The sequence below is a fragment of the Giraffa tippelskirchi genome, chromosome 8 (assembly GCF_054371585.1).
Source record: "Giraffa tippelskirchi isolate mGirTip1 chromosome 8, T2T-mGirTip1v1.2.pri, whole genome shotgun sequence".
Taxonomy (NCBI): Eukaryota; Metazoa; Chordata; class Mammalia; order Artiodactyla; family Giraffidae; genus Giraffa; species Giraffa tippelskirchi.
In genome coordinates, this window is record NC_137282.1 from 17,330,946 (window position 1) to 17,347,667 (window position 16,722).

Consider the following 16,722-nt stretch of genomic DNA (forward strand, 5'->3'; position numbering starts at 1 on the left):
CATATCTTGGGTGAAGGTCTTAATTACTTTTACTAGACAGGCCAAATTACCATAAAGACTCATCACTAGGGCCAAGGAAGTCTCAGTTTAGATTCTAAAACTAAGAATTGAAAGGGAATTTTCATTGACTCTCTGACCCATGGAAATAATTGAGAAGCACAGTTTATGGCTTACCTATTCTACACCACAGAGCCCAAGGAGGCCAGCTACAGGGCCTGTGAGTAACCTCTTCATGGGGTTAGCAGGGACCAGTCTCATGGAACTAGTTAGGCTTGCCTGTCAGGGTCCGGAGTTTCACTGGACAGGCTTTTTTTAACCTGAAAAATGTCTGACACCGGTGGGTGGCTAATAGTCTAGGTCCTCTCTTCCCCTACCATCTGTTCCTCAAATGAAACTAAGACAATGGCATGTTACTCAAAGGAAACATGAGCCAGACCCTTCAGCAGGTAAGAAGCATCAGAATAGCAGCCTTATGCAAGGCCTAGAACTTTAAGAAAGACAAGGTTTTGGTAAGTATGGTAGAAGATATTAACATATCACCTCTTATTGGGCCCTCAGGGACATGCACTTAAGACATAATGAGGGACTCCCTTGGTTGCCCTGTGGTTAAAAATCTGCCTTCCAATGCAGGGGACGTGGGTTTGATCCTTGGTTGGGGAACCAAGATCCCACATGCCACAGAGCAACTAAGCCCATGCCCCACAACTAGTGTGAAAGATTCCACATGACACATCTAAGACCCGGTGTAGCGAAATAAATACATATTTTTTTAAAAAAACATATAAAAAGCAAAACCAGTGATAAGAAGACCTTGCAAGTGTGCTCGTCTGGAAACATACAGAAATAAGAAGAAAGTCTGGAATTGGGAAACGCAAGGTCATGACGAACATGGAGCACTCACAAGGGAGTTAAATCCGTGTCCTTAGAAAGAGCCCATCATTTACTGAAGATTGTGGACACAAGAACACAGGCGTTAGCTGAGTTAGAAGAAATAAACTGGGAAGTGGTACATATTTGAGGAGGTGAATAAAAGGAAAGGCTCCTCAGAAATGTCCTTGCTTGTCCTTCCCTTCCCCGATGGCTCAGCCGGTTAAGAATCTGCCTGCAATGCAGGAGATGCAGGAGACTCGGGTTTGAGCCCTGGATCAGGAAGATCCCCTGGAGGAGGAAATGGCAACCTACTCCAGTATTCTTGCCTGGAGAGTCCCGTGGACAGGGGAGCCTGGCAGGCTACAGTCCATGGGGTTGCAAAGAGTCAGACACAACTGAAGTGACTTAGCAAGCATCATGAACTCTAAGAGAGAAGGCAATTTGCATGATGAATGAATGAATGTTTTTCCAAAATATAGAAATCTGAGTGTCACAATTGACTTATTGATGGGAGAGTTCTGCGTGTGGAGTTGAAAGGTGGCTGAACCAGAACAACTGTCATGGACTGCTGGTGTGCTAGCAAAGCTGAAACCATAAAATATCTGTTGTTTCTTTCTCTTTCAGGTGGTTGTTTTGTATCCCTTTCTCCAGACAATAAGAAGTCTTGGCAATGGTCTCTGACTAGTGACAGTAGAAAGGTTCCAGATCAGCAGTTCTCAACTTCGTTGTTTCTGTGACACATTTTTTGAATGCTATCATTTCTGGCACTCTAAAAACACCAACACTAAACAAGGCAGGAATAATTATAGCACAAACACTCCTAGAGAAGAATGTCTCACGCTCTTTCAAAGAGTCTGCCTATTGTGCTGTTCACATGGTCACACTTCAATACTGTGCCACTGTTGAAAATAACCCTCTTCACAACAATGACCACATTGTCAGAAGGCAAAGTCCTTGCATGCTCCACTGAATCTCTAATTCTTCTTTGGGTACCAACTTGACAAGGTGTTAGCATTCGAGCCTCTAGTTTCCAGCACAGAGCCCTACTGCATAGCCCATTATATGACCTGCTTTGCTCAGTGATTCAGCCATCGGACAGCACCCTTTCAAGACATATCCACAGTTGTTGCAAAGGTCCAAGAGGGAAGGGAGACACATATACACAAAGCTGATTCACTTCATTGTACAGCAGAAGCTAACACAACACTGTAAAGCAACTACATTCCAATAAAAATAATCAATCAAAGGCTCACAGTGCAGCAATGTGATGCCTCACATGGTTTGTGAATCTCTGTTCTAAACTCATGCATCTTGGTTAAATAGAAACAACTATAGGGCCCAGGAGAAAAGAAACAGGCTTGAGGTGGTTGGCAGAGATCAAGAGCCCTAGGTGTTAGGGAGAAAAATTCCTCCTCTGTTGCACTTCCTAAAGGATTCATCTTTCTGTGGTGTTGGCCTGGACTCAGAACCAAGGAGGACTGTGCTGGACATGGCCCTAGGGAAAAAGGACAAATAGGGCCCAAGCTCCATGTGGTCTAGCCTGGAGCCAAGATTCTTCACGGGTAATGGAATCTAAAGCTTTAGAGCAATACTACGGAGAGTTTCCTTGAGAATCTACGAGAGCATGGGGGCTGATTGAAGATGTTAGGATCCAGGATCCAAGCCAACCTTCTGCATTACTACCTTGTGGAAACAATTAGTATAATGTAGAAAAATTGCCAACTTAAATCTTTTGTGACAAAATGCATGGTTTACATGTATAATAACTTCCTATGTTCATATATCCATTTTTTAAAAAAAAATAACAATAGTCACAGCATAGAACACTTCTCAAAACTGAGGCTCTGTCACGAAGAAAGGGACAGTGAAAGAGAATATGTGCTAAATTCTTCATCTAACATGGATAGAACTAAGAAGACAGTATTTCTTTCTTGATAATTAGAAAAAGAACAGCTGTCTAAATACATTTGAAAAATTTGAAGTTAAAAACTGAGAGGATTAAAAGTAGATAGATAGATTTTCCAAATAATACAAGTTGTAAATGCAGATAATTCATGATCCAAATGGTCACAATATTAAAAAGTGAGGAAGTAAAAAATAACTTTTAAGACAAGGGGAAAGACTCATTATTTAATGCAAGTGAAGAAATAAATTTAAAAACACTCTGTAGTGTGAATCAAATTTTGTTTTTAAAATGCTCTTTTATGGAAGTGTATCTGTGTATGTTTACTCACTATGTGCTAAGTCATTTCAGTCCTGTCTAACTCTTTACGACCCTATGGACTGTAGCCTGCCAGGTGCCTCTGTCCATGGGATTTCCCAGGCAAGAATACTGGAGTAGGTTGCCATTTCCTCCTCCAGGGGATCTTCCCAGGGATTGAACCCAGATCTCTTATGTCGCCTGCATTGGGTTCTTTGCCACTAGCACCACCTGGGAAGTGCATTTATACTCACATGTGCATTCAAAAGAAAATAAACCCAACTGTTGGTCTATAGTTGGTGGGTAGGTTTTATTTTCTTTAATTTTTTCCTGTTGGCTACTATAGGTAAATATTTATATTACATTTATAACTGTGGAGTTTTCAAAATTACAGTATACAGTTAGAAGTTAATAGTCAAAGGATATTGTGTGTGTGTGTGTGTGTTTGTGTGTGTTTACTCAGTCATGTCCAACTCTTTGTGACCTCATAGACTGTAGCCTACCATGTTCCTCTGTCCATGGAATTTGCCAAGCAAAAATACTGGAAGAGGTTGCCATTTCCTTCTCATCACAGGATATTAGGTGAGTGTGTATTCAGCCATGTGGTAGACTAAAATGAAGACTGTCTTGATGTTACAGACTGAATGCTTGTTTCACCCCAGAATTCATGTATTGACATCCTAACCCCCATCATGATAGCATTTGCAGGTGGGAACCTTTGGGAGGTAATCGGGTTTAGATGAGATCAGGAGGTAGCTGCCCCACCCCCTGCCATGTTGGGATTAGAGAGTCCTTATTAAAGAGGAAAAGATCAGGAGACCAGAGGGCTCTCTCTGTCTCTCTGTCTCCCTGTCTCTCTCTATCTCTTCTGTCTCTGTCTCACTTCTCTCTCCTCCTCCTCTATTTCTTCTTTTTCTACTTCTTCTCTCTCTCTCCCCCTCTTCTTTCTCTCTTCTCTCTCTCTCCCATCCTCTCTGTGTGTGTGTCCTATGTGGGATCTCACCAGAACTCAGCTGCCACTCTGATCTCAACCTTCCAGCTTCCAGAACCGCTTGAAATAAACGCCTGTCATTTAACCCACCCAGTCTATGGTATGTAGTTAGAGCAGCCTGAGCTGCCTAAGATGCTCAGCATCAGACTATCTGATAATAGTTAAAATTGCTGAGAAACTAGCTGAGTGACCTTCTGTGGTTTAAAAAAAAAAAAACATTGCAAAAGGAGACTCCATGTTCTGTAAGATCAGCGCTATCTAAACAGCTGGGCTTTAAATTATCCAGAAGCAGCCATGGTGAAGGGTGTCGAGGGCCACCCGGGAAGGAGACGCGGTCTGCCTCAGCGGCCCGACACCCTCCACACGCACTCAGGCTACGTGCCTCTCACCCAAGGGACTGCTGTTCCTCTCTGCGTGGGTCCTCTGACGACTGTGAGCTGAGCCACTGAAAGGCAGCAAACAGAGGCGCACTGACCCTTGTCCAGAGTGTCGTTTAATGGAGTTGGTATGATTTCCCTCAGGTGAAGATACAGCCTCATTTGGATGAAAATAGTACAGTGCATTTTTAACACTAGCTTTGAGCAGAATATACTACAAAATGACAAGTCACCACTGGAATAAAGTGTCCTTCGGTACGATTACGAAGTAATGAAACAGTTTTCGAGTAATTCAGGCCTTGGACATGAAGAGGGCTGAAGAGGTTTCCCCACCTCAGGTCCCCTTGCTTGGAGGGTGCCTCACCCACCAACAACAACTTGCGTGTCCTGGTTTGCTTCGTGTGGTTCTGTTTCATTGGTCTTCTAAGAAAAAAATTTTTTTGGAAGTTCAATAATTTACTGAGCAAAATACCTGTTGGGAGAGAGACGTGAGACAAGCAGAACCAGGTCTGGACTGTGAGCTGAGGAGAGTGTGTTGGGGAGAGGGAAGTGTCGGGGAGCCGAGGAAAGGCAGCCCCTGCCCCGGGAGCCAGAGAAGGACTGGCCGCTCCGAGTCTCCCTGAACTGGGTGTCTGAGCAGCCTTGTTTCCCACAGAACTAAGTTCCCTCCCACCCCCTAGCTCTGCAGGTGTGTTACTTGAAAGCTGCTTAGAACTCTCCGGAAGTTCTTTCATCAGAAAAGTGACATAAGCAGAAGGGGAATGGCCCCCTGGCTCCAGGAAGCGCTGGACCAAGTCAGTCCTTCCCGGGTCAGACATGTCCAGTCCCATCCAGGTGCGGGCCCAGCTGCCACTAACTCTGACCCAGAGGATCTGACAGCCATGCAGGCAGCCGGATGGAGCCTGGAGAGCGAGACCTCAGTTCCCTGTGGGTCTCCAAGAAGATTTGAGAGGCGCCACCACTCAGCCAGTGCAGACTGCCATTCGGGCCATGGGCCTGTCTTGATTTCTAACCTTGAAACAGATAGACATGGTCTTGGCCCTCGTTCCACAAGTCAGTGGGTCTGATTCTGTCTAATAATAAGTCTACCATCTACAATTGCATTACAAAGGCTCTGCATGTGTGTATGCTCAGCCACTCAGTTATGTCTGATGCTTTGTGACCTCATGGACTGTAGCCCACCAGGCTCCTTTGTCCATGGGATTCTCCAGGCAAGAATACTGGAGTGGGTTGCCATGCCCTCCTCCAAGGGACCTTCCCAACCCAGGGATTGAACCTGAATCTCCAGCTTGGCAGGCAGATTCTTTACCACTGAGCCACCAGGGAAGCCCTAAGAGCTTGAGCTTTCTAAAGCCTACAAGCTCCACCTTAAGTCACAGCCCTGGAAACAGCCTGTTCCTTCCAACCACAAGACCCCGGTGCTGGGGGGCAGCCTCTTGCTCTGGGACCCCAGACTTCCAGAATCCACGCCCACTTGGGAAGAGCAGTCTGAGCAGCACTTTTTTCACCAGCCTGTGATAAACTATTTCCTCTCCATTGATCCCTCTTCATATATGTCTTGGGTACATAGTTCCCTTTGACAAAAGAGCCTCTAAAAGCCCCATAAAAGATAACTTGAAAGAGACACATGGTTATTTCCTTGATGGGGAAATTTATAAGGACTCAGGCTGTGACAACAAAAACATTTGTTCCTTGTTCTAATAGCCTGAGAAGCGACTTTCCACCTCATCATGCGTTATCTGGATTTCTAAATCAGGATCGATAGGAGGAATGCTGTCTTGGGAGGCAGGGAGCCTGGGTCCAAGAACTGGCTCTGTGACCTCAGACTGACTGGGTGGTCTTTACTGCTCGTTGCTCAAGCTGTCTTGGCCTCAATTTCCTCTGCTATAAAATGGAAATAATAATATACTCTCTGTCTACATCACCACACCCAGACAGGCTTTGTCACAACTATCATCCCTCCCCTCATTTGTCCAAAAGCCCTTTCATTCTAAAAATCATTTAGTGTCCCCTAGGAGACCTACATGACCTCCCACCTATTCCTCTTAAGATTTAAGCCTGAATTCTAAAGTTGCTCCTTTTGTTACTCACTTTTCCTGGGTTCTGTTTATTTTACTTTTGTTAATCTCTGTTTTATGAGAGGGGGTCTCAGTCAGGAACTCAGAAGGGTAGAGAGAAAACTCCTTTTCCTCCCAACACGGCACGTTCCTTTACTTGGGGCCTTGTACCTGCTGTTCCTCGGCCTGCAATGCTTTCCCTAAAAGGCTCCCTCAGGGCTTTTTCCCTTCAGGGCTCTCTCACCCTCTCCAACCATCTTATCTGTGAGGCCTCCCTTGCCCATACTGAGTCAGACAGAGAAAGACAAATATTGTATGACATCACTTAGATGTGGGCTCTAAAAAAAGATGGTAGAAGTGAACTTTACTTACAAAACAGAAATAGAGTCACAAAATGTACAAAACAAATGTATGGTTACCAAGGCGGAAGGTAGGGGGAAGGGATAAATTAGGAGGAGGGGATTGACATATACACACAACTATGTATCAAATAGATAGCTAACAAGAACCTGTGGTATAGCACAGTGAACTCAATACTCTATAAGGACCTATATGGGAAAAGAATCTAAAAATGAGTGGCTCTATGTAAAGAACCTGCCTGCCACTGCAGGAGACATAAGAAACCAGGATTCGATCCCTGGGTCATGAAGATCCCCTGGAGAAGGGGATGGCAACCCACTCCAGTATTCTTGCCTGGAGAATCTCACGGACAGAGGAACTTGGTGGGCTACAGTCCATAGGGTTGCAAAAAGCTGGATAGGACTAAAGTGACATAGCATGCACTCATGTATATATATATATACCCAATTCACTTTGTTGTACAGCAAAAACTAATGCAACACTGCGAATCAACTATACTCCAATAAGAATTAATTAAAAATAAAATAAAACTGGAAACTTCTGCAGCCCCACACCTCCTAGCCCCTTCTTCTGCCATCTTTAGCACTCAGAAGCATCAGGTGTGCTATAATCCTAACTTGTTTTTCTTACTAACAATCGATCTCCCTCTAATTAGAATAGAATGGGGGCATAGAATTTTGTGGGTTTTTTATGCATGGCTCTATTCTCTGCAACTTAGAACAGCACCTGGAATATAATAGGTGCTCAATAAATACATTCTGAATGAACAGATCTTTTTTCGGCCTATAGAAATTGTTTCTGTTTTCCTTTCTCTATGCTTTTCTCTGTGTTTCTTCTGTTCAATCATTTCTGCCCAACTGGACTGATCATCTAGCTTTAAACTGCTTTCGTCTAGATTATGATAAAACATTTGCATATTGTTTGGTTTAGTAAATATTTCTTGACTCCCGACTATTTAGACTCTGTTCTAGAGGCAAGGCTACAGCAGCCAGTGTCACTGCTCAGCTCACACCCCTTGACCCCGAGGAGATCAACTGCGGTAATTAATCCCTTACCCACCAACAGCTTCCTACCTCTATTTAGCTCCTGGTCTCTCTTCTCAGCCAAAGCGGTTTCTCTGACACAGAACTTGCACTGCTCCATTCAGTTATAATCAGAAGTGCAGGGTTAATACTTCTGGAGGCATAAGTTAGCGGATCAATGTCCCAGCCTCGAATTCACAGGACACACACATTTCTTGAGGGTCCCACGGGAACTGAGCCCCAACTTCCCCCAGCAGTGATCCACTTATTAATACACCCTCCTGTTGGATTTTCTCTCTTTTCTGTCTCACACTGTCATTTGCTCACCTGTGTTTCCTGGGTTCACCCCCCAACTCAACTACCTGCACCCAGGTCCTGGTGTTGGGTTCTGAAGAGTAGAGGAAGGAGGAAGGGAAAACTTAGCTGGTTGCTGTGTTTGGTTGGACTGGAAGAACCATGGCTTCTAAGAAGTACCCAGGGTACTGGCACCGAGCAGAGACCTCATGTCTCCTGCACTGGAAGGCGGCTTGTGACCTGAACAGCAGCGGAACATCAGTGCTGGGAGGTTTCCTGGGTGACCCTGCAGCAAATCTGCCAAGTACTTAGTACAATTACACTCTCAGCTGAACGGGAAAATTCTGAGCTGGAAAGAAGAATCCTGAGTGCATACTTGTAGCCATGCTTTTCAAGGGCTGTGCGCCCAGAGATGACTGACATCCCCTCCACCATGGTCTTCCACCCTCTCCTTCACATCCTCTTCTCTCTGCACTCCTTCCTCCTGTCTCTTTTCCTCTTTCTCTTCCTCTCGAAAAATGGGGTCTGGAGGGATGGAGAGACTGAGAATAGCCCTATGTAATAGGCTGCAGAGGATGTGATTCCTAAATGGGTCAGTACCGTGATGGTGATTCATGCTGAGGCAGACGACATGGCAGCTTAGCAGAGAGAAGAGCAACCAGATCATTTCAAGCATATCCCGGTGGAGTGTGCCAGAAATGACAAGAGTCACCGGGCGGCATCAAGCCCAGCACCGGTACCAGCAGCTGTCACCATCTACAAAATGCAGCGAAGACAGTTCGATCACACTGTCACAGGTCATAAATCCAAACTGCAATTAAAACGCAAAAGAGAAGATGCCAGCTTACTCGGAACCTCAATAGAAAATTGCTCTTGTTTAGGGGTTTTTTTTTGGTTTTTTGTTTTTTTTTTCCTTTCCCTTTCTTGGTCTACTGCCATTTGAATAGATAAGAGCACAGGTTTGAGTTTGGCTTTCTGATTTGCTCTGGGGCATTTTTGACATTGGCTTTTTTCCTCTTTATTTTTTAGTTTCATCCAGTACAGAGGCAGGGGGTGGCAGTTCCCTGGTGGCTCAACTGCCGACTAATGCGAGATGAAAGACATGCAGGTTCAATCCCCAGGTTGGGAAGATCCCCTGGAGGAAGGCATGGCAAGCCACTCCAGTATTCTGGCCTGGAAAATCCCATGGACAGAGGAGCCCAGCAGGCTTCGGTCCTTAGGGTCACAAAGCTGGACACGACTGAGCATACACACACACACAGTGGAGAGGGAGATAAGAAAAGGAAAGCTGAAAGGTTCAAGGCATCAGAGATCTAAGACCTGATTCAAAGCAGTCATCCTGACAAGCAGTTTTCAAACAGTGGCCCAGGAGCTCTGATGAGGCATCTCACTGCCACTGGGAAGCAGGGATAGATGATTCTGATTTTCCACACCTATTCTATTTGATGCATCAGAGTTCTCTGAAGGATTTGGTGTGAGGGAAAAAAATCCCCTGCCAACATTAAATCTGAAAAGCATTTGTCTTATATTTTAGTATACCCTTTATACAAAGTGATACTCCATTAAGGAAAAAATGGCTCCTCCATGATCAATAAGCTTTATTCCTGGAATATGAGGGAGACAACTTTTCTTATGTCAAATTTTCCATAGAACTCACAAGAATACACTTTGGATGGGAGTTGGACAACTGCTTAATTAACTTTTTCACTGCAACCATCTCCCATTTGGAATTTAGAATTTATGCAATTATCCAGAGATTTCTAAAAGTCACTCACTATATGACCGTAAGGTGTTTTCAAACACACCTCTCTTCATAAAGCAGAATGGATGACAGATGTTTTGGACTAGAGTTAACTTGTCCATACCATCTCCAGTGAGAAAAATCAATAGTGGAGATATGAGTAATGATACTAGTCAGGGTAAGTTATGCTACATCAATGTAACAAACAAAAACCCCAAATCTCAGTGGCCTAACAAAGACTTTACTTCTCACTCATACACTTCTGATGTAGGCTGGCGGACTCTCCAGGACAGACTGGTGTCCCTGTCTTTGCATCTGCCCTTGAAGAAACAACTGTCTCGTTGCCACTGGTCAAGACCTTGTGCCCAAGCAGCACCACTTGACCCCAAATTCTTACAAGTCTCCTCAGGAGTGTTTAAAAATTCTTTAAACAAGCATCTGAGCAGCAAGAGTCTCAGCTGCGCAGTGCTATTGTTTTATATTATTTATGATAGCTATTGCGATTATCAGAATTTATAGCAGTCATTAGGCAGCAGACACCGTGGTGCTCTCAGCCAGCAATCTGTCACTCTTCTCCTCGGCTGAAAGAGAGGAAAGGACGTGGGCAGCTACAGGGCACCCAAAGCTCTGGGTAGTCTTGTGCTAAGAATGATGCAATCTTCCTCCCGGAGAGCCGGCAAGACCTTGGTGATGGAAAGAGAGAGAAAGAGAAGAAACAAGGAAAGAGGAACAAGAACAAATGAAGGAGAGCAGGCATGCTGTCAGAACTCGGAAAGCCACAGCACCAGAGATGAAAGGAGATGGCACAGCACAGCCCGGGCCCAGGTGTCTGAGAAGTCAGTTGTACCCTGAGCAACCAGCCACAGAGGGTGTCTGCGTTCACAGTAAACATCAAAACTAGATGTGCCAAAAGGTGTTTGTTTGTTTGTTTTCGAGGCAACAAGCAACACCGGCTCCCCAATCCTGATTTAGCATTCACTGTTCAGCATCCACATTTGCCCTGTGACTCACAAACTAATAAAAGGAAGACCTCATCTGGGGAAGAACACAACCGCATAGAGCTGGAGCCATCCACGTCAGACACCACCATTAACTTCACAGGTTAACTTTAATGACTGTCAATTTGTGGGGAACTTTCTTTAGGAATACAGGTGCTCTGGCCTTACCTGAACCACTCACAATCTTCCTCTTAGCCCAGACATCCGTGGATAAAAAAAATACAATAAGCTATTTGTCACCCTGAGGTTGTAACAACTACGATGTCAATACTAGGACATCCCTTCATATTTGCAGAAAAAGGTTTTTTTTTCTTTTAATCTGTTTCAAAGTGCTTACAACCCATTATCTCATTTGATTTTTATGAGAACTCTCTACAACGGGCCATTATGTTTCATTTTCAGGACCCTGTGCTAACTCCCCAAGGAGAGCGATCATTTCTTACCGAAGCAACCAATATCCAGACCAAGCACAGTGGCTTCTACGACTAAGTGCTCAAAAATGTTTACAGAAAGAATTAATAAATGAGGGAATATGTGAAAGTTATTTCTGTTTGAATAATGAGAACACTGAAGTCTGTGGAAAGCCTTATTTTCTTACATTCATGGTGCTATTCGGAGAAGGCAATGGCAACCCACTCCAGTACTCTTGCCTGGAAAATTCCATGGATGGAGGAGCCTGGTAGGCTGCAGTCCATGAGGTCGCTAAGTGTTAGATACGACTAAGCAACTTCACTTTCACTTTTCACTTTCATGCATTGGAGAAGGAAATGGCAACCCACTCCAGTATTCTTGCCTGGAGAATCCCAGGGACGGGGGAGCCTGGTGGGCTGCCATCTATGGGGTCACACAGAGTTGGACACAACTGACGCGACTTAGCAGCAGCAGCAGCATCATGGTGCTATTTGGTGGCAGAAGCTGGTATCATGTCTCTTAGATTTGTGTTCCTTGCACTTAAATAAATTTCACTGTAGAAATATTGCTTGTTACACAAAACTTCAAATAAGAAAACCTGATCCAATGTGCACACAGCAGGGACAAGCTAATCTAATGCAAAACATTATTCTATTTTTTATTTTGAGTTATATTTCCTATCAGCTGATATGGTGTAAGGGCTAACTACAAGCCAGTTCTACTTTTCATTGTTGAAGCTGATGTTTAAATATACCCATTTGTTGTTGTTTAGTCATTAAGTCACACCCCACTCTTTTGTGACTCCATGGACTGTAGCTCGCCAGGCTCCTCTGTTCATGGGATTTCCCAGGCAAGAATACTGGAGTGGGTTGCCATTTCCTTCTCCAGGGTGATCTTCCTGGATCAGGGATCGAACCTGCGTCTCCTGCATTGTACACGAATTCTTTACCACTGAGCCACCTGAGGAATTGATGAAGTGTGAGAGACAAACTCACAAAAGTGTGCGGAGCCTTCTGAAGAAAATGCCTTTGGTTAAAGATGCACAGAGCAAAGAGCTAAAGAACTCTTGATGAAGGTGAAAGAGAAGAGTGAAAAAGCTGGCTAAAAACTCAACATTCAAAAAAACTAAGATCATGGCATCTGGTCCCATCACTTCATGGCAAATAGAAAGGAGAAAAAGTAGAAGCAGTGACAGATTTTATTTTCTTGGGCTCCAAAATCACTATGGACGGTGACTTCAGGCATGAAATTAAAAGACACTTGCTCCTTGGAAGAAAAGCTACAACAAACCTAGACAGCATATTAAAAAGCAAAGACATCACTTTGCTGACAAAGGTCTGTATACTCAAAGCTATGGTTTCTCCAACAGTCATATACAGATGTGAGAACTGGACCATAAAGAAGGCTGAGCACTGAAGAATTGATGCTTTAGAATTGTGTTGCTGGAGAAGACTCTTGAGAGTCCCTTGGACAGCAAGGAGATTAAACCAGTCAATTTCTAAAGGAAATCAACCCTGAATATTCATTGGAAGGACTGCTGTTGACGTTGAAGTTCCAATACTTTGGCCACCTGATGCCAAGAGCCAAGTGATTAGAAAAGACCTGATCTGGGGAAAGATTGAAGGGAAAAGAAGAGGATGGCAGAGGATGAGACTGTTGGATGGCATCACTGATTCAATGGACATGAACTTGAGCAAACTCCGGGAGATAGTGAAGGACAGGGAAGCCTGGCACGTAGCAGTCCGAGGTTGCAGAGTCAGACATGACTTAGCAACTGAATAACAACAAAGGGGCACAGAGGAGACAGACTAAAAGAGAGAAAGGAGAGATAGTGGAGGGGTGGAAGTGGGAAGGAAGGAAGGAAGAACGGAGGGAGGGAAGGAGAGAAGGAGGGAAGGAGGAAGCCAACAGGTTCTTCTGGGCTTGTGCCTGCAGCATGCTGTGGCCAGAAGTATGTGAGACACCCCGTGGTGCTCGCCCACATCAAGTTTCAGTGGGCTTTTCCAAATTAAAAGATTTGTTTGCCATCCAGGAGTGCAATACTTCTTTGTATTTTGGTTTTTTGACTTAATATTTGAAAAATATTTAACTCCTTACTTACAGCAGAATTTAAATGAGAACTTTAAAAACAAACTGGATTTAAAAGTACAATGGGAAAGAAGACGTAACAATCATAAATATATATGCACCCAACATAGGAGCACCACAATATATAAGGCAAATACTAACAAGTATGAAAGGGGAAATTAACAATAACACAATAATAGTGGGAGACTTTAATACTCCACTCACGCATATGGATAGATCAACTAAACAGAAAATTAACAAGGAAACACAAACTTTAAATGATACAATAGACAAATTAGATTTAATTGATATTTACAGGACTTTACACCCCAAAACAATCAATTTTACCTTTTTCTCAAGTGCACACGGAACTTTCTCCAGGATAGATCACATCCTGGGCCATAAATCTAGCCTTGGTAAATTCAAAAAAATTGAAATCATCCCAGCCATCTTCTCTGACCACAATTCAGTAAGATTAGACCTCAATTACAGGAAAAAAAACTATTAAAAATTCCAACATATGGAGGCTAAACAACACGCTTCTGAATAACCAACAAATCACAGAAGAAATCAAAAAAGGAATAAAATTATGCATAGAAATGAATGAAAATGAAAACACGACAACCCAAAACCTATGGGACACTGTAAAAGCAATGCTAAGGGGAAGGTTCATAGCAATACAGGCGTACCTCAAGAAACAAGAAAAAAATCAAATAAATAAACTAACTCTACACCTAAAGCAACTAGAGAAGGAAGAAATGAAGAACCCCAGGGTCAGTAGAAGGAAAGAAATCTTAAAAATTAGGGCAGAAATAAATGCAAAAGAAACAAAAGAAACCATAGCAAAAATCAACAAAACTAAAAGCTGGTTTTTCGAGAAGATAAACAAAATTGACAAGCCATTAGCCAGACTCATCAAGAAACAAAGGGAGAAGAATCAGATCAACAAAATTAGAAATGAAAATGGAGAGATCACAACAGACTACACAGAAATACAAAGGATCATAAGAGACTACTACCAACAGCTATATGCCAATAAAATGGACAACTTGGAAGAAATGGACAAATTCTTAGAAAAGTATAACTTTCCAAAACTGAATCAGGAGGAAATAGAAGATCTTAATAGACCCATCACAAGCACAGAAATCGAAACTGTAATCAGAAATCTTCCAGCAAACAAAAGCCCAGGACCAGACGGCTTCACAGCAGAATTCTACCAAAAATTTAGAGAAGAGCTAACACCTATCCTACTCAAACTCTTCCAGAAAATTGCAGAAGATGGTAAACTTCCAAACTCATTCTATGGGGCCACCATCACCCTAATTCTAAAACCAGACAAAGATGTCACACAAAAAGAAAACTACAGGCCAATATCACTGATGAACATAGATGCAAAAATCCTTAATAAAATTCTAGCAAACAGAATCCAACATCATATTGAAAAGATCATACATCATGACCAAGTGGGCTTTATCCCAGGAATGCAAGGTTTTTTTTATCATCCGCAAATCAATCAATGTAATACACCACATTAACAAATTGAAAGATAAAAACCATATGGTTATCTCAATAGATGCAGAAAAAGCCTTTGACAAAATTCAGCATCCATTTATGATAAAAACCCTCCAGAAAGCAGGAATAGAAGGAACATACCTCAACATAATAAAAGCTATATATGACAAACCCACAGCAAACATTATCCTCAATGGTGAAAAATTGAAAGCATTTCCCCTAAAGTCAGGAACAAGGCAAGGATGCCCACTTTCACCACTACTATTCAACATAGTTCTGGAAGTTTTGACCACAGCAATCAGAGCTGAAAAAGAAATAAAAGGAAAACAGATAGGAAAAGAAGAAGTAAAACTCTCACTGTTTGCAGATGACATGATCCTCTACATAGAAAACACTAAAGACTCTACTAGAAAATTACTAGTTAATCAATGAATACAGTAAAGTTGTAGGATATAAAATTAACACACAGAAATCCCTTGCATTCCTATACTCCAATAATGAGAAAACAGAAAGAGAAATTAAGGAAACAATACCATTCACCATTGCAACAAAAAGAATAAAATACTTAGGAATATATCTACGTAAAGAAACAAAAGACTTATATATAGAAAACTATAAAACACTGATGAAAGAAATCAAAGAGGACACAAACAGATGGAGAAATATACCGTGTTCATGGATTGGAAGAATTAATATAGTGAAAATCAGTATACTACCCAAAGCAATCTATAGATTCAATGCAATCCCTATCAAGCTACCAATGGTATTTTTCACAGAACTAGAACAAATCATTTCACAATTTGTATGGAAATATAAGAAACCGACTAGCCAAAGCAATCTTGAGGAAGAAGAATGGAACTGGAGGAATCAACCTGCCTGACTTCAGGCTCTACTACAAAGCCACAGTCATCAAGACAGTATGGTACTGGCACAAAGATAGAAATATGGATAAATGGAATAAAATAGAAAGCCCAGAGATAAACCCACGCACCTATGGACACCTTATCTTCAACAAAGGAGGCAAGAATATACAGTGGAGAAAAGACAATCTCTTTAACAAGTGGTGCTGGGAAAACTGGTCAACCACTTGTAAAAGAATGAAACTAGAACACTTCCTAACACCACACACAAAAATAAACTCAAAATGGATTAAAGATCTAAACATAAGACCAGAAACTATAAAACTCCTAGAGGAAAACATAGGCAAAACACTTTCCGACATAAATCACAGCAGGATCCTCCAATGACTCACCTCCCAGAATATTGGAAATAAAAGCAAAAATAAACAAATGGGACCTAATTAAAATTAAAAGCTTTTGTGCAACACAGGAAACTATAAGCAAGGTGAAAAGACAGCCTTCAGAATGGGAGAAAATAATAGCAAACGAAGCAACAGACAAACAATTAATCTCAAAAATATACAAGCAACTTCTGCAGCTGAATACCAGAAAAATAAACGACCCAATCAAAAAATGGGCCAAAGAACTAAACAGACATTTCTCCAAAGAAGACATACAGATGGCTAACAAACACATGAAAAGATGCTCAACATCACTCATTATTAGAGAAATACAAATCAAAACCACAATGAGGTATCATTTCACACCAGTCAGAATGGCTGCTATCCAAAAGTCTACAAGCAATAAATGCTGGAGAGGGTGTGGAGAAAAGGGAACCCTCTTACACTGTTGGTGGGAATGCAAATTAGTACAGCCACTATGGAGAACAGTGTGGAGATTCCTTAAAAAACTGGGAATAGTACTGCCATATGACCCAGCAATCCCACTGCTGGGCATACACACCGAGGAAACCAGAATTGAAA

At 42.5% G+C, this 16,722-nt stretch overlaps 1 protein-coding gene and 1 long non-coding RNA gene across 6 annotated transcripts in view; one reads left to right on the forward strand and one right to left on the reverse strand.

Annotated features, from left to right (window-relative positions):
- The window catches only part of LOC145518681 (uncharacterized), a 188,955-nt gene that overhangs the window by 110,659 nt on the left and 61,574 nt on the right, over positions 1 to 16,722 (reverse strand). The gene's annotated exons all lie outside the window — the stretch shown is intronic.
- Positions 3,591 to 11,450, forward strand: LOC145518682 (uncharacterized). The gene is made up of 2 exons (XR_014063144.1): positions 3,591 to 3,652; positions 10,184 to 11,450. It is a non-coding gene; the product is annotated as an uncharacterized LOC145518682 (long non-coding RNA).